The following is a 26,731-nucleotide window of genomic DNA, read 5'->3' as shown; positions in this document are numbered from 1 at the left end:
AGAAATCCTATACGGACCAATGAAACGAGGCTTAAACTTAGGAGAGGAAACTTTCATGGAATATAACGAGATGACAACCAAACCAAGTCCCCAACACGAAGTCGGGGACCCACACAGCGCCTGCGGTTAGCGAAACGTTGAGCCTTCTCCTGAGACAATGTCAAATTGTCCACCACATGAGTCCAAATCTGCTGCAACCTATCCACCACAGTATCCACACCAGGACAGTCAGAAGACTCAACCTTCCCTGAAGAGAAACGAGGATGGAAACCAGAATTGCAGAAAAACGGCGAAACCAAAGTAGCCGAGCTGGCCCGATTATTAAGGGCGAACTCAGCCAAAGGCAAAAAGGACACCCAATCATCCTGATCGGCAGAAACAAAACATCTCAGATATGTTTCCAAGGTCTGATTGGTTCGTTCAGTCTTGCCATTTGTCTGAGGATGGAAAGCCGAGGAAAAAGACAAATCAATGCCCATCCTAGCACAAAAGGCTCGCCAAAACCTCGAAACAAACTGGGAACCTCTGTCAGAAACGATGTTTTCCGGAATGCCATGTAAACGAACCACATGCTGGAAGAACAATGGCACCAAATCAGAGGAGGAAGGCAATTTAGACAAGGGTACCAAATGGACCATCTTAGAGAAGCGATAACAAACAACCCAAATGACCGACATTTTTTGAGAGACGGGGAGATCCGAAATAAAATCCATAGAGATATGTGTCCAGGGCCTCTTCGGGACTGGCAAGGGCAAAAGCAACCCACTGGCACGAGAACAGCAGGGCTTAGCCCGAGCACAAATCCCACAGGACTGCACAAACGAATGCACATCCCGCGACAGAGACGGCCACCAAAAGGATCTAGCCACCAAATCTCTGGTACCAAAGATTCCAGGATGACCAGCCAACACCGAACAATGAACCTCAGAGATAACTCTACTCGTCCATTTGTCAGGGACAAACAGTTTCTCCGCTGGGCAACGGTCAGGTCTATTAGCCTGAAATTTTTGCAGCACCCGCCGCAAATCAGGGGAGATGGCAGACAAAATTACCCCCTCTTTGAGAATACCCGCCGGCTCAGACAAACCCGGAGAGTCGGGCACAAAACTCCTAGACAGGGCATCTGCCTTCACATTTTTAGAGCCCGGAAGGTACGAAACCACAAAGTCAAAACGGGAGAAAAACAGCGACCAACGAGCCTGTCTAGGATTCAACCGTTTGGCAGACTCGAGATAAGTCAAGTTCTTGTGATCAGTCAAGACCACCACGCGATGCTTAGCTCCTTCAAGCCAATGACGCCACTCCTCGAATGCCCACTTCATGGCCAGCAACTCTCGATTGCCAACATCATAATTACGCTCAGCAGGCGAAAACTTCCTGGAAAAGAAGGCGCATGGTTTCATCACCGAGCCATCAGAACTTCTTTGCGACAAAACAGCCCCTGCTCCAATCTCAGAAGCATCAACCTCGACCTGGAACGGGAGCGAAACATCTGGTTGGCACAACACAGGGGCAGAAGAAAAACGACGCTTCAACTCTTGAAAAGCTTCCACAGCAGCAGAAGACCAATTGACCACATCAGCACCCTTCTTGGTTAAATCAGTCAACGGTTTAGCAATACTAGAAAAATTATTGATGAAGCGACGATAAAAATTAGCAAAACCCAGGAACTTTTGCAGACTCTTCAGAGATGTCGGCTGAGTCCAATCATAAATGGCCTGAACTTTAACAGGGTCCATCTCGATAGTAGAAGGGGAAAAAATGAAACCCAAAAATGAAACCTTCTGAACACCAAAGAGACACTTTGACCCCTTCACAAACAAAGAATTTGCACGCAGGACCTGGAACACCATTCTGACCTGCTTCACGTGAGACTCCCAATCATCCGAGAAGACCAAAATATCATCCAAGTATACAATCAGGAATTTATCCAGGTACTCTCAGAAGATGTCATGCATAAAGGACTGAAACACTGATGGAGCATTAGAAAGCCCGAATGGCATAACCAGTTACTCAAAATGGCCCTCGGGCGTATTAAATGCTGTTTTCCATTCATCGCCCTGTTTAATACGCACAAGATTATACGCACCACGAAGATCTATCTTGGTGAACCAACTAGCCCCCTTAATCCGAGCAAACAAATCAGACAGCAGCGGCAAGGGGTACTGAAATTTGACCGTGATTTTATTTAGAAGGCGGTAATCAATACAAGGTCTCAGCGAACCATCCTTCTTGGCCACAAAAAAGAACCCTGCTCCCAATGGCGACGATGACGGGCGAATATGACCCTTCTCCAAGGATTCCTTTACTTAACTCCACATAGCGGCGTGCTCAGGCACAGACAAATTAAACAGTCGACCTTTAGGAAACTTACTACCAGGAATCAAATTGATAGCACAATCACAATCCCTATGCGGAGGTAGGGCACTGGACTTGGGCTCATCAAATACATCCCGGTAATCCGACAAGAACTCTGGGACCTCAGAAGGGGTGGATGATGAAATAGACAGAAATGGAACATCACCATGTACCCCCTGACAACCCCAGCTGGACACAGACATTGATTTCCAATCCAATACTGGGTTATGGACTTGTAGCCATGGCAACCCCAACACGACCACATCATGCAGATTATGCAACACCAAAAAGCAAATATCCTCCTGATGCGCAAGAGCCATGCACATGGTCAGCTGGGTCCAATACTGAGGCTTATTCTTGGCCAAAGGCGTAGCATCAATTCCTCTCACTGGAATAGGATACTGCAAGGGCTCCAAGAAAAACCCACAGCGCCTAGCATACTCCAAGTCCATCAAATTCAGGGCAGCGCCTGAATCCACAAATGCCATGACAGAATAGGATGACAAAGAGCAGATCAAAGTAACGGACAAAAGAAATTTCGACTGTACCGTACCAATGGTGGCAGACCTAGCGAACCGCTTAGTGCGCTTAGGACAATCGGAGATAGCATGAGTGGAATCACCACAGTAAAAACACAGCCCATTCTGACGTCTGTGTTCTTGCCGTTCAGCTCTGGTCAAAGTCCTATCGCACTGCATAGGCTCAGGTCCATGCTCAGATAATACCGCCAAATGGTGCACAGTTTTACGCTCACGCAAGCGTCGACCGATCTGAATGGCCAAAGACATAGACTCATTCAGACCAGCAGGCATAGGAAATCCCACCATGACATCCTTAAGGGCTTCAGAGAGACCTTTTCTGAAAATAGCTGCCAGCGCACATTCATTCCATTGAGTGAGCACAGACCACTTCCTAAACTTCTGACAATATATCTCTACCTCATCCTGACCCTGACACAGAGCCAGCAAATTTTTCTCTGCCTGATCCACTGAATTAGGTTCATCATACAGCAATCCGAGCGCCAGAAAAAACGCATCAATATTACATAATACAGGATCTCCTGGCGCAAGGGAAAATGCCCAGTCTTGAGGGTCGCCACGTAATAAAGAAATAATGATCTTAACTTGTTGTACTGGGTCACCAGAGGAACGGGGTTTCAAAGCCAGAAACAGTTTGCAATTATTTTTGAAATTCAGAAACTTCGCTCTATCTCCAGAAAATAACTCAGGAATAGGAATTCTAGGTTCTAACATAGATTTCTGAACCATAATGTCGTGAATTTTTTGTACTCTTGCAGTGAGATTATCCACACAAGAAGACAGACCCTTAATGTCCATCACTACACCTGTGTCCTGAACCACCCAAATGTCTAGGGGAAAAGAAAGACATAACACAGTGCAAAGAGAAAAAAATGGTCTCAGAACTTCTCTTTTCCCTCTTTTGAGAAGCATTAGTACTTTGGGCCTCCAGTACTGTTATGAACTGGTGATTCAGAAACACAATAGACCTGGTTGTTAAGAGCACACAAGTGACCTGATAGTTACAAATAACATAGGACAAGCTCTGAGACGTGGGAACTCTGCTGACCGCAATCCCTAATCCTATCATACCACACTAAAGGTAGCCGTGGAGCGCTCCTGACAAAACCTAGGCACCTCGGCACAGCCTGAGAAACTAGCTAGCCTGAAGATAGAAAAATAAGCCTTCCTTGCCTCAGAGAAAGTCCCCAAAGGAAAAGGCAGCCCCCCACATATAATGACTGTGAGTTAAGATGAAAATGCAAACACAGAGATGAAATAGATTTTAGCAAAGTGAGGCCCGACTTACTGAATAGACCGAGGATAGGAAAGATAGCTTTGTGGTCAGCACAAAAACCTACAAACAACCACGCAGAGGGGGCAAAAAGACCCTCCGCACCGACTAACGGTACGGAGGTGCTCCCTCTGCGTCTCAGAGCTTCCAGCAAGCAAGAAAAACCAATATAGCAAGCTGGACAGAAAAAATAGCAAACAAATGTAACACAAGCAGAACTTAGCTTATGCAGGGCAGACAGGCCACAAGAACGATCCAGGAGAGAGCAAGACCAATACTGGAACATTGACTGGAGGCCAGGAACAAAGAACTAGGTGGAGTTAAATAGAGCAGCACCTAACGACTTAACCTCGTCACCTGAGAAAGGAAACTCAGAAGCCGCAGCCCAACTCCCATCCACCAGAGGAAGCTCATAGACAGAACCAGCCGAAGTACCACTCATGACCACAGGAGGGAGCTTGACCACAGAATTCACAACATCTGGCGCTGGCACTTGGGAGCGGAGCGTGCGGCTCCATGTAATGCTATGCAGCCGCACTCTCCGCTCCCAAGTGTCGGCGCCACAGCTTGGTTTTCACATGCGAGACACGAACGTTTATCTTGCAAGTGGAAAGGAGCCCTTAGAGTTCAACACAACCTCGGTCTTCCGGCTCCCGGAATCTGCGCTTAGCCAGGGAGGTAGCCCAAACGCTGCTGTTCTCCTCTGGTATCTGTCTCCTGTGCTCCACTCTCCTGCACACTCACTAACACTGTTCTTCCTTCGGTATCTCGCAATGATGGAGCTGCAGTAACTCTGGCTGCATGGCCCCAAACACGTCTCTCTGCCTCAGACTGCTCCAGTCTGCTGTCTGGCACGCACTGTCTGACTTTCCCTCCAAGCCAGAATCTATATTAGGGAAGTTCCCCCTTAATCCAGGTTCAGAGCTCCCCCTTCTGGCCTGGAGTGTGAACATGTTGTGTGCATTGTGTTTACCTGTGAAAGAGATCTTCCTTCGCTTCCATGCATGACATCACTCTCCCCGTGAGGAAAGCAATGCCACTGTAACAACCAGGACCCTGGGGTGTTACATACATAGAGATGCCTGCTCCTAGTACGCACCTGTACACACCAGTTTTCTGATTTGGAAGTGCCAGTCAGTTTTTTGCTATCTTTATATCAGCTCTCTGACCAATGAAGTATAAGGCGCAGAAACTTCACTGAATAATAAGGAGATCATGCTCTGCAGGTCATCATTCTCCATCCGTCTGGTAGTTCCCTCTCTGCCTCGCTCTTTTCTGGGCTCTCCAGTCCCCCCTTGAGCTTATTCTTTCTGCTGTTTGGTTCCATTTCCAATTCCTCTTGTAAGCTGGTCCTCATTTTCCCACCCATACAGTAGTTTCCGTTCTTCTTCCTTCCTGCCTCGCTCTCGCCTGGTGCTCCCCGTTCCCCCTCGTTCCCGTTCGGTTCTCCCCGTTCCTCTTTGCTAATGCCCGGTGCTACTCATTCCGCCTCGCTCCTGTCCGGTGCTCCCCGTTCCCCCTCGCTCCTGTCGGTGTTCCCCGCTCCCCCTCGCTCCTGTCCGGTGCTCCCCATTCCCCCTCACTCCTGTCTGGTGCATTTCGTTCCCCCCTCACTCCTGTCTGGTGCACCCCGCTGCTCCTTGTTCCTGTCCAGTGTTCCCCGTTCCACCTCACTCCTTTCCAGGGGTCCAACCTCTCCCTCCTATAATGACTATTAATCCCATATGCTTCAGCATATTCCCTTCTCCCATGTCTCTGCCTCAGGTATAAAGTCCTGATTTATCGTCGTGCCATTAAGACTGCTAGCGCTTAATTGCATGTAGGTTAATTACTGGCATTCCCGGCTTTATGGAGGGATCACTCCGATTCATTGCTCAAGTAATGAGGTAGTAATGGCCACTGGCTGTACCTCCATTTCCTCCACGAAAGATCCACATGTCCTGTCCAATGTCACCTGACTGCAGCCAGGAGAGGTACCGGGTGCCACAGGCGACAACACACACTGACCTAACAATCCGGAACGGAGACACGCAGATCACAGAGGATTGTCTGCAGTGATACACTGTAACAATCAGGACAGGACACAGATGTGTGCAGCTCAGAGAGGATTGTCTGCACTGATACACTGTAACAACCAGGACACGACGCAGATGTGTGCAGCTCACAGAGGATTGTCTGCACTGATACACTGTAACGACCAAGGCAGGACGCCGACTTTATTGGGCCCACATGGCGTGGTGCAACGTTTTGGCTTCCAAAATCCTTTCTCAAGCTAGCGAGATAGATAGCTAGATAGATAAAATGGTACATAAATAAAGACACACACACACACACACAATCTGCACTCAATATCCTTAATTTAATTTTTTTTTTTTAAATAGGGGGAACCCCAAAAAATTTTTTACGTGGGGTCCCCCTATAATTTATAGCCAGAAAGGCTACGCAGACAGCTGCGGGCTGATATTCATAGCCTAGAAACCCAGCTGTCCCATCTGTACAATGCGCCAATTCTGGCACTTAGCCTCTCTCTTCCCACTGCCTTGTAGCGGTGGCATATGGGGTAATAAGAGGTTACTGTCACCTTTGATTGTAAGGTGACATTAAGCCTGGTTAATAATGGAGAGGTGTCAATAAGACGCCTCTCCATTATTAATCCTATAGTTATTAATGGGTTAACAAAGACACAACCAGAAAAAAAGTATTTTAATGAAATAAAACACTACACATATTTTTACAATTTTTATTCCACGCCTAATTCAATCGAAGCCATCGATCACCTGCAAAAAATATAAAAAAAGAAACTGTCACGGTTCACGGGGAGGATACCTTTACCATCCCCATCACTCACACCAATTTGTCACGAAGCGGGGTTTTTTGGTTGCCCCTGGTTCTTTCTGAAGGGGAGTTATCTATATCCCACTTCCAAGTTCCGGTTTGGAACTTGCAGCTCTTTGACACCCCCCCTTACCCTCAGGTCAGTCAGGGTACTGCGCCTAGTATAATTAGTCACCAGAAAGGCTGCCTTACTTTGTACTGGCTAATGGGCACACTGCAGCGAGGGCGATATAACTACTCCCACTCAGGCGGGAACAACAATCAATGCCACCGGTCGCTACAAAGCGGACAAATCCGCTGCCACGAGCTCCAATTTCTTAATTAATAACGGGTCGGGAGCCCACCCAGATTAGTAGCATAATTCACCTCAGTGGACGTGACAGTTCATTATAGAGCAAGGAGAGACAAGACTAGTAATTTTATATATTACTCCAAAAAAGGTAGGCAGTGTTTACAGAAGGGTAAAAAGATATTATAAAATGAGACGATTAGGTATGTACAGACGATTACAAATAAAAAGGGATTAACAGAAGAAAAAAACACTTACAGTTCCTTATATCATTTCAGCTCATGGCAGACCATGTGGCTCGGGGGAGGGGTGATACATCAAGATGCATTACAGAGCGACTCTCAGCTAGCTTCCTGGTCAAAGGCTAGTGGAAACTGACCTCTCAGGGTCTTGTACCCCTTGGTCGTGACATCACTGAGTGGGCGAACCTATGAAATGCAGTCCTACTTTGCCATGCGCCCTGCCCATTTTGTGTTTGACTGTAAAGTCGTACTGCTGGAGGGCAAGGCTCCAGGGTAGCAACCTACCATTGGTTCCACACATGGCTTGTAGCCAGCGCAGAGGGCTGTGGTCAGTCACGACAGTGAAGGTGCGACCATACAGGTAAGGGCTGCAAACGTTGCAGGGCCCAGACCATGGCCAGGCACTCCTCCATGGTAGAATAGGCCACTTCCATCGGCAGAAGCTTCCGGCTCAGGTACAACACGGGGTGCTCTTGGCTCCCCGAGTCGAACTGGCTGAGCACAGCACCGAGGCCAAACCCAGGAACAGTCGACTGCTGTCGACTGCTTTTAACACACGAGCGTTGCACAGGGCTGTTTTCAAAGCCTGGAAGGCCCCCTCACGGCCGTCAGTCCAGTCGACTATTTGGGGTAGCTTCTTCGTGGTGAAGTCCGTCAAGAGTTTTGCCAGGCTACTATAGCTTTGTACAAAGTGCTTATAGTACCCTGATGTGCCCAGGAATGACATCACCAATCTAATCAGTTTTTATGAAGAGGTAAGCTATAGGCTGGACAACGGTGAGTCATTGGACGTGGTATATCTCGATTTTTCCAAAGCGTTTGATACCGTGCCGCACAAGAGGTTGGTACACAAAATGAGAATGCTTGGTCTGGGGGAAAATGTGTGTAAATGGGTTAGTAACTGGCTTAGTGATAGAAAGCAGAGGGTGGTTATAAATGGTATAGTCTCTAAATGGGTCGCTGTGACCAGTGGGGTACCGCAGGGGTCGGTATTGGGACCTGTTCTCTTCAACATATTCATTAATGATCTGGTAGAAGGTTTACACAGTAAAATATCGATATTTGCAGATGATACAAAACTATGTAAAGCAGTTAATACAAGAGAAGATAGTATTCTGCTACAGATGGATCTGGATAAGTTGGAAACTTGGGCTGAAAGGTGGCAGATGAGGTTTAACAATGATAAATGTAAGGTTATACACATGGGAAGAAGGAATCAATGTCACCATTACACACTGAATGGGAAACCACTGGGTAAATCTGACAGGGAGAAGGACTTGGGGATCCTAGTTAATGATAAACTTACCTGGAGCAGCCAGTGCCAGGCAGCAGCTGCCAAGGCAAACAGGATCATGGGGTGCATTAAAAGAGGTCTGGATACACATGATGAGAGCATTATACTGCCTCTGTACAAATCCCTAGTTAGACCGCACATGGAGTACTGTGTCCAGTTTTGGGCACCGGTGCTCAGGAAGGATATAATGGAACTAGAGAGAGTACAAAGGAGGGCAACAAAATTAATAAAGGGGATGGGAGAACTACAATACCCAGATAGATTAGCGAAATTAGGATTATTTAGTCTAGAAAAAAGACGACTGAGGGGCGATCTAATAACCATGTATAAGTATATAAGGGGACAATACAAATATCTCGCTGAAGATCTGTTTATACCAAGGAAGGTGACGGGCACAAGGGGGCATTCTTTGCGTCTGGAGGAGAGAAGGTTTTTCCACCAACATAGAAGAGGATTCTTTACTGTTAGGGCAGTGAGAATCTGGAATTGCTTGCCTGAGGAGGTGGTGATGGCGAACTCAGTCGAGGGGTTCAAGAGAGGCCTGGATGTCTTTCTGGAGCAGAACAATATTGTATCATACAATTATTAGGTTCTGTAGAAGGACGTAGATCTGGGGATTTATTATGATGGAATATAGGCTGAACTGGATGGACAAATGTCTTTTTTTGGCCTTACTAACTATGTTACTATGTTACTATGTTACCTGCTTCTAGGTCCTGGGGGTGGGCCAGGACGTGATCGCGTCCACTTACCCAGGCTCTGGCCTCATGGAGTTCCCGCCTACCTGGTGCCCCAGGTAGTGGACCTCACTCATGCCCATCTGGCACTTTCCCGGCTTGATGGTCAGACCGGCTTGGTGAATTCGCCTGAGAACCTCCTGTAGATGATGCAGGTGTTCATCCCAGGAGGAACTGAAGATGTCAATGTCATCCAAGTACGCCACTGCGTACTTCTCCAGTCCCTGAAGCAGGTAGTTAACCATCAGCTGGAAAGTGGCAGGCGCATTCTTTATGCCGAAGGCAATGACCGTGGACTTGTACAGTCCGAAGGGAGTGATAAAGGTGGACTTTTCCTGCGCCTCAGGGGAATCTGCCAGTATCCTCAACTCAGATCCATTATGGCCAGATATTCTGCGCCAGCTAACCGCTCAAACAGCTCCTCGATGCGCGGCATTGGGTGCATGTCAGAGGCTGTGATGGCGTTGAGCCTCCTGTAGTCCACACAGAAACAGGTGGTCCGATATTTCTTTGGCACGAAAACTACAGGTGAGGCCCACGCACTCTTTGACCGTTGAATCACCCCCAGCTGTAACATCTCATCAATCTCCTGGCGCATAACCTGCTGCACCTCGTCGGAGATCCGATAGGGTGTTCGCCGTAGTGGGGCATGATTCCCGGTGTCCACCTCTTGGACTGCTTACTCAGTCCTTCCAGGTCAGTTGGAGAACCCGGCCCGGAAGGGTTCCAGCATGGTCTGCAACTGCAATCACTGGGGTTCGGTTAGCAAGGCGCTTACCTCCACGTCCTTCGTGGACCCACCAGCCTTGGCTTGAGCCAGCATGTCCAGGAGGGGGTCTTCCTCCCCGTCTTCGTGCAGGCTGCAGACCGGTAGGACGTAGGCTTCATGTTCATGATGAGCCTTCATCATATTGATGTGAAAGGCCTTTCGCCTTCCCCAAGCGTGGTCAAGCATGAACCACGTAGGTGACTAAGTTGAGCTGTTGGTGGACGATGTACGGGCCTTCCCAGGCTGCCTGAAGCTTATCCTTTGGTACGGGGACCAGGACCCACACCTTATGACCTACCTGGTAGGTCTACTCCCGAGTGTTCTGGTTGTACCAGTGCTTCTGATCAGCCTAAGCCTGCGTCATGTTGTCATGCACCAACTGAGTCAAGGTCTGCATTTTGTCACGGAAGCGCATGACATACTCCACTATGAACACTTCAGAAGGGTTTGGCTCCTCTTCCCAGGATTCTCTTACTAACCCGAGGGGTCCGCGGACTCGTCTGCCATACAGGAGCTTCAAGGGAAAGAACCCAGTCGAGACCTCTGGAATCTCTTGGTAAGGGAATAGCAGGTTTGGAAGGTACCACTCCCAGTTGCGTCCTTGGGTCTCAACTAGCATGCGTAGCATCTGTTTAAGGGTACTGTTGAAGCACTCAAGCCATTGGCCTGTGGGTGATACGCACTCGATACAAGACGCTTCACCTGCATTCTCTTACAGAGAGCCTCAATTAGGCGAGACATGAATTGGTTCCCTTGATCGATAAGCATCTCCCTGGGAAATCCTACCCGTGAAAAGATGGCCAACAGTGCATCCGCCACCTTATCTGCCCTAGCTGAGGACAGAGCTACTGCCTCTGTGTACCGGGTAGCGTAGTCTACCTGTCACGATCCATGTTTCCCTCAGATTTAAACCTTTTTTCCTTTTCTGGTCATTGGGGGTTAATGCAGTTTTTTCCCCCAGGTGGCCGCTGGTGTTATTGCATTGCTGCTGGGTCAGCTGATGTTTGTGACCACTCCCACCATCCTTTATAAGGTCACCTGGTGCTTCAGCTGACTGTTGGTTATACAGTTCCTTTCAGGAGACCAACCTAGCAGTAGCAGCTCCCTGGTGTCAGCCAAGTCTGGTGTTTGGAGCTCAGTTGCTGTACTATCTGTGTTGTGGAGTCTGCAGCGGCGTGCACAAGCTAAGTTCTGAGTTTTGTTACTTTGTAGTTTGTGCATTCACCTTTTGGTATCCTGTTCCCTTCACTCTCATATTGTTTATTCCTGTTTATTTGCTTTGTGGTGCTGTTTACACTGTTCACCCCCTGGGGTGGGGGTTGGGGGTTTAGTACAGGGTTTAACTGGAGACAGGGACAGGTCGGTGACTTGGGCCTCCCTGCCTTCAAGGGTACCCCCAAGTTAAGGAAAGACAGGGCTTCCCCTAGCCTGAGGGGCAGTTTAGGGGCCCAGATTCCTCATCTCCTGTTTTCCTATTTCTGCCTCGTGACACTACCACAGTGAGGACGTATTGCTTTCCAGAGCTGCTGGGGACGGCCAGCGGGCCCACAATGTCCACTGCAATCCTCTGGAAAGGCTCCTCTATCACTGGCAAAGGGATCAGGGGAGTCTTAAGAGCAGGCCCCGCCCTCCCCACTCTTTGACAGGTAATACAGGTGCGGCAGTAGTTTGTCACATCTGTCTCCATCTTGGGCCAAAAGAAGTGTTGAGACAGCCGGGCCTTAGTTTTGCTGATCCCCCAAGTGTCCAGCGAGAGGGATCTCATCAGCAATCCGCAACAACTCACCCCTGAATTGGTGAGGGACGACCAGCTGTCTTTCTCTCAACCACTCCTTTTGGGATTTTCTGGGTACTGTCTCCCAGTACAACCTCCCTCGTTCCCAGAACACCTTCTCCTTATTAGTCACGGAGGTGGGCGTCTCGGCAAGGTGTCTCAAATTCTCCAGGCTCGCATCTGAGTGCAGAACAGCCTGGAACTCCCGGCTAGGGGCAGCCAGAAGCGATGTCAGGGTCCCTTCCCCACAGGGTACCCTCTGAGACCTGCTCTGGGTCCATCTATGGTTCAGTCACGCCTGTTACTGAGGAGGGTCCAGAAGGCAGAACGTTATCTGCGTTCTGGGCACTCTGACTGTGGGTGACAGCAGCTACGTAGGCTGTCTCCCTGGGGATTTCCACAGACCCATCAGCTGGTGCTGCTATGGGTACTACTTCCCCATCCACCCTCAACATTTCAGGAGAAGTGCTACTAAGGCTACGTTCACATTAGCGTTTTGCGCGGCTGCGACGGGCGCAGCCGCAGCGACGCATGCGTCATGCGCCCCTATATTTAACATGGGGGGACAATGGACATGCGTTGTGCTGCATTTTGCGACGCATGCGGTTTTTTGCCGCAAGCGTAGGGCGCAGAGGACGCAGCAAGTTGCATTTTTTTTTGCGTCCAAAATTCGGCAAAAAAGGACTCATGCGTCGCAAAACGCTGCATTTTAGCGTGCGTTTTGGTTTGCGTTGTGCGGTACGTCGCCGACGCAGCCCCGCACAACGCAAATGTGAACGTAGCCTTATGGGGCAGCTATCTTCCTCTGTGGCACTAGTCAGTTGCACGTCATCACCTTCCTCACAGTTCCCATGCATCTCCCCATTTCCATTTAGCACCATTGCTTGTTCCTATTAGGGGTTCCTCAGCCATCCCACCCTGCGGAGTGTCATGGCTGAGCACTCCTTCACCTGTGAACACATCATTCTTAGAAATAAATGGTTAGCAGGTAACACATGAACATTTTCATCAGCAGCATCATCAGTATTATCCTCGGCATTTTCAGAAAAATGATTAGCAGGTACATCATTAATCGGTAAAGCATTGTCAGGTAACACATGCAGTTTCCCATCGCTATCATCAGCATTCGATCGGGGAGGGGAGTCAGGGACATAGTATGCAACCATCCTCCCCAAATCAGTCCCCAATAACACATCAGTGGGCAAGTTATCGGACAGCCCCACTTCCTTCACCCTGCTCTCGGCACTCCAATCTATATACTCCAGGGCCATTGGCAGGGGACAGCTGATGCCCCCAATCCTGGTGACAGTCAGGGTTTTCCCAGGAATAACCTCTTCAGGGGCCCCCAGTTTGGTTCAGATGAGGGTTCGTTCAGCCCCGGTGTCCTTGAGGCATTGAGCGACATGGCCCCCCACAGTGACGTGCTGCACGTTGTCATGCACCCTCCCATCCGCCCCACCCACCAAAAGAACTGCTGCATTAGGCCCTGGGGCCTTGGCTGGGAAGTTCCTCTGCTTCTCCGGACAGTTGGCACTGATATGACCAGTCCGTTTGCAGGAAAAACACTGGCGAAGGTCGGTGGTAGGTCTGGTGCTGTTGGCAACAGGGACAGGGCCTCTGGTGAGTTCGCTGGCAGGGGTACTGGCGTTGGTTGCAGGCTTATCCCCTCTCCAGCTGGCGGTGACTGGCTTCTGGACTTCCGATTAAAGGTTGGCCTCATAGGCATTGGCAAGCTGCGCTGCTTTAGTCACATCTTTGGGTTCTCTGTCTATCACGAACTGTTGCACCTCAGCTGGGCAAAGATGTAAGAACTGGTCTTTGATCATCAGGTCCCGCAGCTGTGCAAAGGTGGTCACTGAGAGTCCTTGGGTCCACTGGTCAAAGTGGGTCCTGAGTCTATGCACATGGCTATAACTGTTGTGTGGGCCACGTTGAAGGTTCCGGAACTTTCTATGGTAAACCTCAGGTGTAAGCTGGTACTTTATTATCAGGGCCTGCTTGATGGCCTCATAGTCTTCATCTTGGTCTGGTGGGAGAGCAGCAATCACCTCCAGAGCTTTGCCTTTTAGCCCTGGGGTCAGGTATCGGGCCCATTCATCATTTGGCATCCGATACTGACTGCAGGCCTTCTCAAAGGCCCTCAAAAAAGTGTCCTAGTCCCCATCCTTTTCCATCACAGGAAAGTGCTCTGGCTGGGGTTTAGGGGTCTGAGCGCTGTTGGGCTCACCGCTGGACTGGGGCGACCTCGGCACCTGGAGTCGGGCTAACTTCAGCTGGTACTCCCGCTCCGCTTCCCGCTCAGCTCTCTTCTGGTATTGATGGACCAGCTGTAGACGTGCATCACAGTAATCGGCGGGAGTTGTTCCAAGGCCGCCAGCAGGTTGGGGTTCAATCCGCCCTGTTTGCAAGTAGGGCCAGCATTCTTTGGTTGGACCTCTGCTGCAGCACCATTTTCGCTTGTGCTGGCTTCTGCGGCCACTGGGCTCTGAGACCAGGCTTGGTCCGCTTCAAATTGCACCAGTTCCGTGACCAATTGAGTCTTGGTTCTGCTATGGGGGTCCAGGCCGTGGTACCTGCATACTCCAACAAGAGTGTCCTTCTGCTGGGTGTACCAGGCTTCTCCTTTTGCAGCCATCATTGCCAAATAAAAGATAGGATAGAAAAACGAAGAGAAGGGTAGGGGGTAATTGCAAGTACACACTATTGTCTCAGGGCTAGTAAACACTGAGCTCGTTCTCCAAAACTTTTTTATGCCAAGTCCTCCAAAGAACTGTGCAAGTTTTTAGTGAGATGAATAATTGCTCAAATACGATCACTAATGCTCTATTATCCCACTGCACTGCCACCAATTTGTCACGAACCGGGGTTGTTTGGTTGCCCCTGGTTCTTTCTGAAGGGGAGTTATCTATATCCCACTTTCGGTTTGGAACTTGCAGCTCTCTGGTGCCCCCTTACCCTTAGGTCAGTCAGGGTACTACAAACCAAAAACCATGGAGTGGAATTTACCCCAATAATAATATGGATTTCAAGTAGATACACAAACTTGAACCAAAAAGAACTATTTGAAAAATATTCAAAAACACAAATCATATAAAAAACAAATATTTTATTGTTATAAGACACTGAACAAAACTAAACACAAAGAAATTCCAATAAAAATTGGAGGAGGCACATAAATCAAATACCAGAAGCAATATACAGGGGCAATTTATAAGTAGGGTGAATCAATATCCACCATATTAGAATCTATAACAATAATCATACCCTTGCTTCTTATTAAATTAATGATATATGCATGAGCAGCTATGAGGAAAGAAATAGGGGCATAATAGATGCTAATAAGTTATCCTAAAGGTAAAATACCAGTAATAATAAATATATGCTAAATAAATGTATATGAGCCCTTGTAAACATTTCCAGAGGTACAAAGTGCATTTAGCAATCACTGCCAGTGCTCAAAAAGTACAAAGTGCAGAGTGCATTTAATAATCCTTACCGGTGCTCATGCTGGACGTACTAGTGCCTCAACCCCACACTCCGCAGTCAGGGTACTGCATCTAAGATAATTAGTCACCAGAAAAGCTGCATTACTTTGTAAGAAGGAATATAAACCAGCTCACCTGTAATGCAGAAACCAATCTTCGGGAGCACGGACCCGCTGTGTATAAGTGTATAAAGTCCAAAAAATACAGTAAATACAGTAAACAAATTTACAATGACAGACTGGTACAGAGTGGAGAGGACCCTGTCCTTGCGGCTTACATTCTACGTGATAATGGGGAAGAGACAGAAGGTCATGAGCTGGGCGTTAATTTGAGCCCAAACACAACGTGGTTATGAGCCCCTGTTAAGCAGCAATCCGTTTCTCCGTATCCGCTGCGCCTAGAAAACGCACTGTGTGATGGCCCGGCTGACGCACATACCAAATATATAACTTGCATATCTCTGTCACTAATTGGGGTCAAGTGATGACTTACTATTAAGGTGGTACATGAGCAGGAGAGCACATGGTTTTCAGACAAAGGATTTCTACACACTCCTGCATTGGAAAGGTAGGGGGGGACAGAGTCCCACACAGGAGTTTCAAGTTACAGCTATATTCAAGAGGGAGGGAGTTGCCTGCAGGCCAAGACAGAAAAGGAGAGCTTTCTGGGCAGAGTGTCTGGAACCATGGCACCGTCTGAAAAAATCCCTCAGACCATGGTATTGGTATTTTTACATTATTGTGACACAAACAAACACAAATACTCCGTTTCGATTTAGTCCCTCTTTAATAACGAGTGTCCCACGACGATCTTCCCTATAAAGTGGTCACATCAGTAGATGTGACCACTCTATAGGGCCTCCAATGACACACTGACCAGAGATAACCCTCCCGCAGTGTATCATCGGAGTTCATTTTACGGCACTACAGCCATGAGGAAATTCTCACGCTGTAGTGTCGCAAGTGACAGGTGAACTCAGATGACCTCTCGGCGGCGAAGTGATACAGTGCGGAGGATTATCTCCGTCATTGTATTACTAGAGCCCCTGGAGAGCGGTCGCATCTGCTGATGTGACAGCTCTCCACGGGAGATCGTTGTGGGACACTCATTATTAATTGGATTACGTCGGACACAGGGAGTATATTGTTTATTATTTTAATTTTATTTGCAGATGATCGATGGCTTCGGGCATAGGTGTATATGGTAAGAATGTATTATATGTGTACTGTATGTGTTTTTTTTTTTACATTCAACACATTACCTGGATGATGGGACTACTTTCCTATTATTGGCTAGTGGTGTCACTGTAGCAGGCATAGCCGGATGGGATTAGTAGTCCCATCAGATGATGCCTGCCCACACACAGACACACACACAGTGCCCCGTACACACAGATTCAAGCAGACACCGGCAAACACATACACGCACATAGCTCCGCCCACACACACTTCCCTCCTCCCTATCTGCAGCGTTTCTCGCAGGCACATCGGCAGCAAATCTGCAGATCTTTTTTACACCTGTTGTTTTGCTGCGGATGTGCTTGACTCAATGGAAGTCAATGGGTGCAGAAACGCTGCAGATCCGCAAAAAGAATTTAAAAAACGCATTTCTGTGTGGATTTTTCCGCAGCATGTGCACAACAGATCTCCATTTCCCATAGACTAACATTGGCTGTGCACTACACTGCGGATTTGATGTGAATCCGTGCAGCCAAAAACGCTGCGGATCTGCATCTAAATCTGCAACGTGTGCACATAGCCTAATAGTTTGTGCCTTTTAACTTATATTGCCTGGATCTAATATCTGCCTTAGCGCTCCTCACAAGACCGCTCTGTTTTCTTTTCCCCAGTCTCTGTTTCTAGGAAGACGGACCTGGCGCGGCGGCAGAGATCTCTGTGGCTCTTAGTGGAGCTTTGGCAGTTTGTGGTCTTCAGTTTTGATACCTGAAATCGCAGCAGCTCCTAGCACTGAGAAAGTCCAGAAAATCTGGTTCTGTTCACTGACAACAAGCAGAGATCTCGGAATATAAGGAGGATTGAAGCAAAAGGTATCAGCACTTTACAAAGCTGGATGTCAGGATTCATTTGTATATGGAGAAGACAGAAGAGCATTATTCATGGATGATGGGGGCAGTTGTTGGGACGTTGCAGGTGATGGTGCCCCTCGGTGGAGTTGCCCCTTAACCCCCGATGTTCCGGTCGTGTCAGTGACTCCGTGGGGATGGTGCGGCTTCAGCTCGGAAACATCTCAGGTTTTCACATGTACAGATTTCTGCTGGAGAACAAAGTGAAGTATCCGGCTCCATTACCACATTCCCGCTGCGCAAGCCTCCAGGAGCCTTTGATGTGATTGCGCAGGGCCGGGACATTAAAGGACGGAGGTAATGGCGCCGCTGCGGATGACAAGAACCAGGATGGAGGGAAATTAGTGATCGAAGACCCCGGAGGTGGAAGCAGACAGTAGGCGCTTTCCAGAGCTGAAATCTCACAGCCGCAGCCCAGGGGGAAGCATGTGTCCATCTACACCCACAAAAATGGAGTCAAATAATCCCATAAAAATGTACAAATTTATTAAATATTCAATAAAACAAAACAATAAAGAACAGATGAATGGACAACAAAAGGAAACAAATGAAGCACTATGTGGCAGTACAAGTTGCCCAAGGACTACAGGACCCCATCACTGCAACAGTATTCATAGTATACCATATAAAAGACCTATGGCCATATAAATACCAGGATCAATATCCCCATATATTACATCATAATACCACCGCACCAATCATGGCCAAATCGCCTGAGTATGCATCATAACTACCTGATGGTGTCACAGTGAGGAGTCCAGAGTCCACCCCGACGCGCGTTTCGGAGCGCAAAGCTCCTTCCTCAGGGGGCGTAAGAAGATGGTGGCACATGTCGCTCTTTATACCAACATGCCGGAAGTACCCATACTCACGCTGCACGCCGACCGCTGAATCCGCCGCGTCCGGCGCTTCCATCGCCAGCCGAGGCAGGAAACACGTGGGGCCCCACGTAATCCTCCATCAGGTAGCCAAGGAGACGCCAGACCCGGCAGAACGCGGGCAGCGCGCATGCGCGGCAAAGCCGCGGCCATATTGGAAATGGCCATAAGTGAGGGCAAACCACTGCCCACCAATGCGGCTGTGTTACACATAGAAAAATGGGTATAAACCTATTCAAACTCTGCAAAACAATCATATTATTACAACAAAGACACATAAAATACATACAATAATTAGTATTACTATTTCATATCTAACAATAAGACCCACCCTTAGGTACAAATACAATAGTGGCAAAAATCACAAGATATAGTAATAATTATAACAAACAAATCCCTAATATAAAATATATATATATATATATATATATATATATATATATATATATATATATATATATATATCACTCTCAATCTATAGACAACCATAGTCCAGCTATAGAAATTCTTGTACAGGCCCAAATGTTGATAGGAGAATGAATAGTCAATGATGTTGATAGTTGTCACAGAACACAACTCCATCACCCGGCCATAATTTTCAGACAATGATACGTATATCTATAATTATGATATAAAACAATAAGTAAAAACATTAAAAACAACATGTACAAACCACATAAGTGCGTCACCCTGGTGCTCAGCAGAATCAGATCACAGAAAAGGCGCAAATGAAATATTTTCGCTTAACCCACCGGGATGGATGGTCTGCAGTGTCCAGATCCATCTGATCTCTGCCTGGGCTAGACGTTTACTAAGATTTCCCCCACCTAATATTGATGTTCAATAAATCAATCCCCCGGATAGGCGGCAGCTACATGCACGGACACAGCCACCCTCAAAACATTGCCACGGCACTTTAGAGAATTTCATCAATGTGAAGCCTCTGGACTTAAAGCCCTGCTCAGTACCACGGCCCACCTCAGTACCACGGCCCAGCTCAGTGGGACGGCCCAGCTCAGTGTCACAGCCCCGCTCAGTACCACACCCCACCTCAGTACCATAGCTCTGCACAGTACCACAGCCCCGCACAGTACCGCAGCTCCCCTCAGTACCACAGCCCCGTTCAGTACCACAGCCTCGATCAGTATCACTGCCCAGCTCAGTACCACAGGCTCCTCTCGGTATCACAGGCCCCGCTTAGTACCACAGCTTTGCTCAGTAACAGCCCCGCTCAATACCATAGCCCCGCTAAGTACCATAACCCCGCTCAGTACCACAGCCCAAGTCAGTAGTAAGAGTCCTACTCTCAACCCGCAGTTCTGCTTCTTCTCTCCTCTCTAGGGAACTGCCAGTCTCTGGAGCTCTCGCCAGGAGCACTCTCTTCACCTTATGTTCTGTCCCGTCTTGGCCCGTTACCTCTGTGAGTTTTAAACTCTGGATCGTACTGCTATGCGTCCTGACCCTGGACCTGTCTCTGATCGATCACTCTTTTCTTTCAGTCACTCTCCCTCTTGCTCTCCGCTAGGATCTCACTATCTTCTGTCTCCTCTCTCGTTAGGGACACCCACTTCATGCGACACTGCTCACATCCGACTGTAGGTCTGCTTTCTATGCACATTGGGCTCTTTCTGACAGAAAACTCCGAAGTCCATTCAGCTTAACTTCCCCCCACTCACCCACTCTGGGCTGTTGCCAAACATTAACTCTTACTTTCCCTACTGTCGGGCAACACACAATGCATAGTATTATCGCATATCAGATTTGGGCAACACAGGGGAACGCTGGGCAATATGTCCATCTCCTTACAGCCTCATAACTACCCAATGTGCAGGGAGTTGGGTGATGTGGACACCATCGGGGACACTGTTCTCTTCTTCTTAAATTGGTTTCATGAAAATGTTTGCAGTGTTTACAGTCTACAGCCTGTCCTGGCTACAGAATGAGGTGACTGAGAATTCATCAGTGAGCTTGTGCTGATGGGAGAGATTATGACTGGTGATGAGCGAGTACGCTCGGGTGATCTCCGAATATTTGTTAGTGTTTGGAGATTAAGTCTTCATCCCCGCAGTTGAATGATTTACAGCTATTAGCCAGGCTGAGTACATGTGGGGGTTGCCTGGTTGCTGGGGAATCCCCACATGTAATCAAGCTGGCTAATAGCTGTAAATCATTCAACTGCGGGGATGAAAACTTAATCTCTGAACACTAACAAATACTCGGAGATCACCCAAGTGTGCTCAGGAAAACCTGAGCAACGAGTACACTCGCTCATCACTAATTATGACTCCTATCTTCCCTCTCCTGGTGCCTTGTCGGTGTCTCTCCATTATCACGGCCAGGGGAAGACTCGCCGATTGCACATATTGGTGGTGAACATTCTGCGTTCCTCTCACACTGGATGAGAGCGCCATCACTGCCTCGTTCTGCGTATACAGGACTTATGAAGAGACAATGTAGAATCAGATTTCTAAAATCAGACATGGAAGATTCACATGACCCCCCAGGTGCGGCAGACTGTAGAAGCTGTAGAATTGGCAGCAGTGATGCTCAGGGAGCGGAGTGGCTGCCATATTGGCACCATCAGATCACTGGTCAGCAAACGGTGGATTGTTCTGGTGCTATGTTCTCTGCTCGGCTTGCACTGGCCAGCAGACAGTGGGTTGTTATGGTGCTGTCCTCTGTCCGCCCGACCTGCACTGGTCAGCAGACAGCGGATTGTTCTGGTGCAGTTCTCTGTCCACTCGGCCTGCATTGGTCAGCAGATGGCGGATTGTTCTGGTGATGTCCTTTATCCGCTGGCCTGTACTGATCAGCAACAGCGGGTTGGTCTGGTGCTATGTCCTCTGTCCGCCCGGCATGCCCTGGTCAGCAGACGGCGGGTAGTTCTGGTGCTATCTTCTGTCCGCCCGGTCTGCACTGATCAACAGATCGTGGGTTGTTCTGGTGCTACGTCCGCTTTCTGCTCAGCCTGCACTGGTCAGCAGATGGCGGGTTGTTCTGGTGTTGTCCACTGTCCGCCCGACCTGCACTGGTCAGCAGACGGCGGGTTGTTCTGTTGCTGTCCTCCCGGCCTGCACTGGTCAGCAGATCACAGGTTGTTCTGCTGCTGTCTTCTGTCCGCCCGGCCTGCACTGGTAACCAGATGGTGGGTTGTTCTGGTGCTATGTCCTCTGTCCACTCGGCCTGCATTGGTCAGCAGATGGCGGATTGTTCTGGTGATGTCCTTTATCCGCTGGCCTGTACTGATCAGCAACAGCGGGTTGGTCTGGTGCTATGTCCTCTGTCCGCCCGGCATGCCCTGGTCAGCACACGGCGGGTAGTTCTGGTGCTATCTTCTGTCCGCCCGGTCTGCACTGATCAACAGATTGTGGGTTGTTCTGGTGCTACGTCCTCTTTCTGCTCAGCCTGCACTGGTCAGCAGATGGCGGGTTGTTCTGGTGTTGTCCACTGTCCGCCCGACCTGCACTGGTCAGCAGACGGCGGGTTGTTCTGTTGCTGTCCTCCTGGCCTGCACTGGTCAGCAGATCACGGGTTGTTCTGCTGCTGTCTTCTGTCCGCCCGGCCTGCACTGGTAACCAGATGGTGGGTTGTTCTGGTAATATGTCCTCTGTCCTCTCGGCCTGCACTGGTCAGCAGATGGCGGGTTGTTCTGGTGTTGTCCTCTGTCCTCCCGGCCTGCACTGGTCAGCAGATGGCGGGTTGTTCTGGTGCTATGTCCTCTGTCCTCCCGGCCTGCACTGGTCAGCAGATGGCGGGTTGTTTTGGTGCTATGTCCTCTGTCCTCCCGGCCTGCACTAGTCAGCAGATGGCGGGTTGTTCTGGTGCTATGTCCTCTGTCCTCCCGGCCTGCACTGGTCAGCAGATGGCGGGTTGTTCTGGTGCTATGTCCTCTGTCCTCCCGGCCTGCACTGGTCAGCAGATGGCGGGTTGTTCTGGTGCTGTCCTCCCGGCCTGCACTGGTTAGCAGATGGCGGGTTGTTCTGGTGCTGTCCTCTGTCCTCCCAGCTTGCACTGGTCAGCAGATGGCGGTTTCTTCTGATGGTATCCTCTATCCTCCCAGCCTGAACTGGTTAGCAGATGGCGGGTTGTTCTGGTGCTGTCCTCCAGGCCTGCATTGGTCAGTAGATGGCGGGTTGTTCTGGTGTTGTCCTCTGTCTGCACGGCCTGCACTGGTCAGCAGATGGCGGGTTGTTCTGGTGCTATCCTCTGTCCTCCCGGCCTGCACTGGTCAGCAGATGGCGGGTTGTTCTGGTGCTATGTCCTCTGTCCTCCCGGCCTGCACTGGTCAGCAGATGGCGGGTTGTTCTGGTGTTGTCCTCTGTCCGCCCGGCCTGCACTGGTCAGCAGATGGCGGGTTGTTCTGGTGTTGTCCTCTGTCCTCCCGGCCTGCACTGGCCAGCAGATGGCAGGTTCTTCTGTTTCTATGTCCTCTGTCCTCCCGGCCTGCACTGGTCAGCAGATGGTGGGTTGTTCTGGTGTTGTCCTCTGTCCTCCCGGCCTGCACTGGTCAGCAGATGGCGGGTTGTTCTGGTGCTGTCCTCTGTCCTCCCGGCCTGCACTGGTCAGCAGATGGCGGGTTGTTCTGGTGTTGACCTCTGTCTTCACGGCCTGCAATGGTCAGCAGATGGCAGGTTGTTCTGGTGCTGTCCTCTGTCCTCCCGCCCTGCACTGGTCAGCAGATGGCGGGTTGTTCTGGTGCTGTCCCCTGACCTTCCGGCCTGCACTGGTTTGCAGATGGCGGGTTGTTCTGGTGCTGTCCTCTGTCCTCCCGGCCTGCACTGGTCAGCAGATCTCGGTTTCTTCTGGTAGTGTCCTCTGTTCTCCCGGCCTGCACTGGTTAGCAAATGGCGGGTTGTTCTGGTGTTGTCCTCCAGGCCTGCACTGGTCAGCAGATGGCGGGTTGTTCTGGTGTTGTCCTCTGTCTGCCCGGCCTGCACTGGTCAGCAAATGACGGGTTGTTCTGGTGTTGTCCTCTGTCCGCCCGGCCTGCACTGGTCAGGAGATGGCGGGTTGTTCTGGTGGGTTGTTCTGGTGCTATGTCCTCTCGGCCTGCACTGGTCAGCAGATGGCGGGTTGTTCTGGTGTTGTCCTCTGTCCTCCCGGCCTACACTGGTCAGCAGATGGCGGGTTGTTCTGGTGCTATGTCCTCTGTCCTCCCGGCCTGCACTGGTCAGCAGATGGCGGGTTGTTCTGGTGCTATGTCCTCTGTCCTCCTGGCCTGCACTAGTCAGCAGATGGCGGGTTGTTCTGGTGCTATGTCCTCTGTCCTCCCGGCCTGCACTGGTCAGCAGATGGCGGGTTGTTCTGGTGCTATGTCCTCTGTCCTCCCGGCCTGCACTGGTCAGCAGATGGCAGGTTGTTCTGGTGCTATGTCCTCTGTCCCCCCGGCCTGCACTCCTCAGCAGATGGCGGGTTGTTCTGGTGCTATGTCCTCTGTCCTTCCGGCCTGCACTGGTCAGCAGATGGCGGGTTGTTCTGGTGCTATGTCCTCTGTCCTTCCGGCCTGCACTGGTCAGCAGATGGCGGATTCTTCTGGTAGTGTCCTCTGTCCTCCAGGCCTGCACTGGTCAGCAGATGGCGGGTTGTTCTGATGTTGTTCTCTGTCCGCTTGGCCTGCACTGGTTACCAGCGCCCAGAGAATCATTCTGGTAGTTTCTCGTGTATTTAAAATGGAGGAGACTCTTCATGTCCTCACTCTTCTATGAGTATAGTTAAAGTTGCATACATCAAAAAGTTTTATTTGACTTGAATCAGTAGTAAAAAGTGCTTGGCGAATAACGTTTTGGCCAGCCCGTGGCCTTGATCACAAAATCGCTGTAACAAGCAAAAAGACAAACAAAATATCACAAACAGATAAGTGTACATATACATATTTACATAAATGAATACATGTCAAAGAAAATGACAGCCATGGTAGGACATGTATACCCAAATAAAGAACATATACTGCATCCGGTAAGTGAAGCTCAGAAGGACTGGAGATCAAAGAGAGTGGTTCCAAGAAAAAAATGTATATACGGTATGTGATATTGAACCAAATAAGGCGAGGGAACATACCCCAATGGAAATCTGTTGTTTAAAGTAAGGATACTGTATGACTGATGAGTCAGATAGAGGGACGCAGTTGTGTAGCCTGAAAGGAATAATGTACAGTAAGATTGCAATAAAAACTGTATATATACAACTGTATATCTGGACTGTGCTCAGTGGAATATTACCCAGCGATCCCAGGGGAGAGGTGTCATGTGGGAATGCTGCAGCCTGCTAGAGCCAAGAGAAAGACCACATTTATTATCACATTTATTATCAAAGGGGGGGCAAAAAATGGTGCCCTAGGTCAATATGTACTTAGTTATATAGGCCATGGGAGTGGGCTATGTGCCATAGACATACTGCGAACATACTAACCAAACTGATATGGTATAAACGCTTGCCTGTGCACTATAACCGTAGTTCCAGCCGGAAAGGAAACAATTGCTGAAATAGAAGTTAGATATACATGAGAGCAAGACGGGGGAATCATGAGTTACTAGATTGTGGATGCATAAAAAGCTTATAGGATACCTGTCATGTACAGTATATAGAATCAGGAGTACAGATCAGGCTGTGTAATTCCTGTTTCTTCTGGAATATCCCAGGGGGAGCAAGGGAAGATAGTGCTGTGGGCAAGAGGATAATATATGGCTGAGACCCAGGACAAGGAATTAGTTAATAGATTTAAAGTTGCGGTCTCATGGAGCCTCTTAAAGTACCTGTCTCGCATATGGAATCAGGGGCACAGGTTAAATTGTATGATCCCTGTATGGTTTGGTATATCACAGATGAAGCCAGGGGTAATATCACTGTTGGCAAGAGGATAACAAAATGCTCAAAACCCAAGTGAGGTATTGGTTTACTTATCTGTAGGTTGTGCTGGGGTCTCACATCTGTTTATCCTCGTTTCCTGTACGTGGAACAAGCGTTGGTGGCCAAGTGGAGGGCGCCGACACAAACCTGTGTCAAGGCAGTGGGTAGGCTAATCATGGTGCTGGCTACAGGGTTTATGTAACTCCCCGGCCGGTCATGTGACCGGATATGCAGGGGGACAACGGCGCATGCGCAGGAAGTACTATTTGTGTCACTAAGCGCTGAAATCTCTACGCACTGGACTGAGCACTTGCGCAATATCTAAGGTTGCCAGCGCTTGCGCAGTATGATGTCAGATGCTACTGGTGTTGCTAAGAGCTGTAATCTCAGCGCCTGCGCACTACGAAAAGAAATCTTCAAAGCCAACCACAATGTAGCACAACTAAGGTTTCAGGTCATAGAAAAAGTCTCTCATCCCAGACGAGGAGTTAACCATGTGAAACTATTAAAACAACGCGAGACATTCTGGATATACACTCTCGATACCCTACATCCGTGTGGCTTAAACTGTGAGATAGACTGGCTTACCTAATTTTATCTTCCATGTAGATTCAATGACCTCTTGCACAAACAACTTCTGAAACTTGCATATTCGAGCCGGTAAGACGCATACCCCATTAGTTCCTACATAAGTTTCATTTTTTCAGGTTGTATAGTTTTTTCAATTTTCCATTATAATTTCCCCAGTATATTTTATATTTTTTTCTTTTAAAATAATGTTTTTTCATTTTTTCAGTTCAAGTTTGTTTCCCCTTTTTTATATATATTTTCTTATTTTTTATTTTTATCATTTTCCCCCACTTTCTTTTCATTTGTTTACTTTATTTCTCCCTTGGACTTTATTTTCATTCATTTCCTTTTTTCCATTATTTCATTTCTTTTGTTTATTAGTTTGGACTCCTACCATCAATATATTTGTGTATCATTACAGGATTGTATAAATCATCTGTATATTGTTATTCTTATTGCATCTTCCCAATGAGACATTACATCTGATGCGGGGTATTTACCTGTCTCAAATGAATACATACAGCAGCGCTTTAACACACAAATGCTCTGTCCTGAATCTTGCACTCGTATACAATAGCCAGAGATAGTTGGGCTCCTCCCCCATATAAACATACTACTGGCCACACAGCACGTTAGCGCTGTTAGGCTACGTTCACATTTGCGGTGCGTTGGGCGCAACCGCGGCGACGCATGCGCCCCTATATTTAACATGGGGTCGCATGGACATGTGTTTTGTTGCGTTTTGTGACGCATGCGTTT

The sequence above is a fragment of the Ranitomeya imitator genome, chromosome 1 (genome assembly GCF_032444005.1).
Source record: "Ranitomeya imitator isolate aRanImi1 chromosome 1, aRanImi1.pri, whole genome shotgun sequence".
NCBI lineage: Eukaryota > Metazoa > Chordata > Amphibia > Anura > Dendrobatidae > Ranitomeya > Ranitomeya imitator.
Note: the sequence above shows the minus strand (reverse complement) of the source record.